Source organism: Cynara cardunculus (assembly GCF_001531365.2).
Source record: "Cynara cardunculus var. scolymus isolate 2C chromosome LG 10, CcrdV1, whole genome shotgun sequence".
NCBI classification, from domain to species: domain Eukaryota; kingdom Viridiplantae; phylum Streptophyta; class Magnoliopsida; order Asterales; family Asteraceae; genus Cynara; species Cynara cardunculus.
This window is the reverse complement of record NC_037537.1, coordinates 14,006,450-14,010,467: the sequence shown is the minus strand read 5'-3', so window position 1 is coordinate 14,010,467 and position 4,018 is coordinate 14,006,450.

The window sequence follows — 4,018 nt, the reverse complement described above, 5'->3', positions numbered from 1 at the left end:
TGACCTCGATAAGCCTTTTAAGCGACAAAGCATAGCTTGACCTCCTCTCCATGTATTTGTTGAGAATTTTGTGCAAGAAGATCAAATCAAATACACAGAGGTTGTGGAGGTCAGCATCTGTGAACGTGTACAGGTTGCCGTCATTCCTCTTCACAACGTATTGAGCATAGAGCACCTTCCTCTTCWGCAGGGTCCTTGGAGAAATAGTTTCAAGAGACACAATCACGTGCTCTGAGAAGACTTACTCACGTGGCCTGATTAGCTTAGAGAACTGGAACTTGGCATCGGCAGAAGGAATACCTATGAGCTCTGGATCATAGGGGGGCTCTGTGTCTACTGTAGAGTATCTCCACATCAAAATCTCTTCCACAGTAATAATAGGTTATATGCGTACTTGTTGCATGGGAATCTTGCTCATTGATTCGAATATCTCAGAGACCCTTCCTACTGTGGCGGACTCTAGCACTTTGGCTTCCTCTTCTTCAAGAATTGGCCTCTGGGTTGACCCCTCTGCAAGGATAGGTTTGACGGTTCCTTGCAGAGCGTCGAACGTACCCGTGGACATTTCTCCTTGGACTTGTGGGAGTTTTGATGAAGAGCCTTCTCCTGCTCTGGGAATGGGGCCTCTGCCCTTTCTWGCTTGAGCTTCTGCCAAGGAAGCCTTTAAAGCTTGAAGGAGCTCTGGGTCATCATAATCTTCTTCGTTTATCTACACCAGCAACTCTGAGCTTGACGACCCCTTCTGTGGCGATTCCTCCACAGCTTTGCCTTTGTCTTTGCCTTCAGGCTCTGGAGCCTTTTCTTTGCCTTTTGAGAACAAGGTAGCTGTAGAGTCCACTATCTTGACGCCTTTGGCAGAAGCCTTCTTTGGCTCATCTTTCTTCTCAGCCTTCTTCTCCCCCTCATGATGATCATGGTCATCATCTCCTTGATCGTCATGGTGTTTGGTGGCGTCTGCCTTGCATGTTTCCAGGGGAGCCTTCTCCAATCTCTTTAAAATCTTGGTGGCCTCCTTCTTCATTTTCTTAATGACCTCTTCTGTGAGCACAGAGGCGTGGCTTATGTCTATCTCTGTCGACCACTTCAACTTGGAGACGCTTCTGTAGATTTTGCTTCTGAGGAGGTCTCCCTCTTTCACGAGTTGGGTAGTGCAGTCTCTGATCGCCTTGTTGGAGGCTCGGGCCTCTTTAAGCAGTTGGTCTGTATGTTTGCGCACGATGTCTCCCAGAGCTTCAACCATCGCATCTAGCTCTCTGTGAATGGCTAGATGGTTGATATTGGCCCTGGATGACTTGGTATCCATACCGTAAGTGACTGCAGAAGTGAACATTTGCTTGATTTCATCTTTAAATTTGTAGTAGTCTGTATAGCCTGCGGAGACGAAATCAGCGGCATACTGGGCGGCCAACTCTGATAGTTCTGTCTTCAACGTCTGGATTGAAGAAGGATTGAGGCTTAGAGCATTGAACGCCTCTGTGAGATCATCCTTCTGTAAGACAGAGCTCTAAAGGGTTGAGAGTGTTGTCTTGAGTTCTGCCGTTGTTGAGCTCAACTCCTTTAGAGCCTCTGTGATTGGGGCGAGGTTTTTTGTCATCGAGCGTGAGATGAACAAGCTTTTCAACTCGTCCATCTTTTGGAATACCGCTGTGGCAAAGGTTTGAATCTCCCCCTTCGTCACGTAGGCATCCTGGGTACCTAGATCACCAACACATGGTGACCTAGTAGCCTCGGAGCATGAGGCGCCCTCAACGACTGGTTTTTCGTAGTCTGCTCGGGGACTTCCACCAAATCCTCGGACTTCTCTGTGAGGAGAGCCTACCGGTGTTCTGTTGATATTGTGCCTTGTAGGTTCAGAGCCTAACATGGCAGAGGGATCAAGTGTAGACATTGGGCGTTCTAGACCCTCTGTCGCGGTGACTCTCACATGTGCCTCTGAAGCACATTCTGGTTGGTCACTCATGTGTGGAGAGGAAACAGATGCCTCTCTGGGATGTGGCAAGTCCTTGGGCGATGGGACTCTTGTAGTAAAACCTTCATCCTTTTAAGAGGATGTAGGAGTAGAAGGTGGTTGCCCGGCTGTGCGATCGACAGAGGACTGAAGAATGTCCTCTGCGAGGTTAGGTTGGGTTGGGTTTGGCGTGTGCGCGCCTTKTTCAATAGGGGATCCCTCTAGAACAGGGCCCCTAGAAGTGTAGGTAGCACAGGGAGGAGGGCTAGGATGTGTACCTGAGGTATCTTTTTCTCCCTCTCCTAACTCCACTTCTTCTTCTTCTTCGTCTATGACGACTTCTGTCCCCAACTCTGTTATGTCGATTGGTGCTCTGAACTCCTGTTGGAGGTTGAGAATTACAACATTGATCTACACCGTTGGGGACTCCTCGTGTACGACCTTGCGCAACCTTCTATGCTTGGGAGTAGTAGCCTCTGCGGGGCTTTCTTCGATTGCCGCCTTTGTGACCACAACCTCTGTCGGTTGGGCCTTCTTGGTTTTCTTCTTTTTAGGTTTATGCAGAGGACTACTTGGGCCCTCTTTTTCTGTAGGCCTCTTTTTCTCATTTTTCTTCATAGAAGAGTCGGCACCCTTCTGTGTCTTCTTGATCTTCTTAGATGAGGGACTTGGGATTCTAGGACCAGCCTCACTCACCTTACCAGCCACTTCTGGCTCCTCCATTCGTCCCTTAACCTTCATTTTTTCTATTTTCTCACCTAATGGGATTCCTATGCGTGGTGGGGTTTCAGGGACCGGCTCTGGCCTCCTGAATCCATGTCTGTAGGCCTTCCTATCTCCATGACTAAGGAACCTGAGCATGGCTTTTGATAAGGGTCTGGGGCTTTTGAACCCTTGCTCATGCTCAGTTGGATGGAATTCTTTGAATGGGTATAGCCTTGCGTTGGGCTCCACAGAGGGTAGCTTTGCTGCTATCAGATCTCCAAAGACGAGACCAAGGAACCGTTGTAGAATGAGGTTTGGTTGGTTCATGTCTTCCTTGGCCTTCTTCTGCGCTTTGACCTTGGACTTTCTCCCCTTTGAGTTGCGCATTTCTTCTTTATCAAACCAACCATGTCCTCGAATATTAGTTGTGCATATTCGAGAGGCAGGTTGAAGTAGATCCTGTAGATGATTGACATCATGGCATGCGAGGTCTGGTCGTGGTTTCCCACCTTCCCTGTCAAGCAGCAGTTTATTATAGAGAACAGGGTGTTCCTGACAGGAGGTAGTCCTTTGTGCTTGAACTGAGTCCGTTTGACGATTGGGGTCGCATAGGAGTGGAATTCAAGGAATTTAATCAATTCCTCATCTGTCGGGGTAGCAGCAAAAACATCCAATTKWAGAKCTTCCAAWKWAGRTAAGTGCAGRGCAGTTCGTARTWTRTCCACATTCARTTCCAAWGGTACCAAKGATTTATTGGTAGGGTGAGAGGCGTATCCCACAATGGTCAGTCCAGAGTTGTCAAGAGTTGTTATATAAGAACTTAGGAGAAATTGGGTTATGTAGGACTCAGGGGTTGGTTTGGTGGCTGATAGGACATAGAAAAGAGGATGGTTGTGAAGAATTTCGAGTAAAGGGAAAGTAAATTCGGGGAAACCTGTAGTTGAAGGGACGAAGTAGTAGTTGTTTGGCTTTTTCACGAGCACGACGTTCTCGTACCGGTTTTGGACGAAGGATAGGGCGTGAAATGTTAGAGCTTGGGCCTGTGCGACTTCGTTGTCACTGGAGACGTTGACGGATTGAGCTGAGGCAGATGAGGAAGACATTTTTGCAGGTTTTGTATGAAGGTTCGCAAGTTCAGGTTCGCCGGAGAATATGAGAGTGGTAAAGGTTTTTGATTTGGGGGGAAAGGGGTATTTATAGTGAGAATTTTGAATTGAACCATTTTATTTTGACGAAAGGTCGTGATGAGTGGTTTTAGGTTGAAACGGCTCAAAAGGTATGACACGCCGTGTTGGGAAGACGCGCGATTGATGACGTGCGCCCCCTTTTCTGACACGCGCGTGTTGGTTCTAACCCTTATCCACA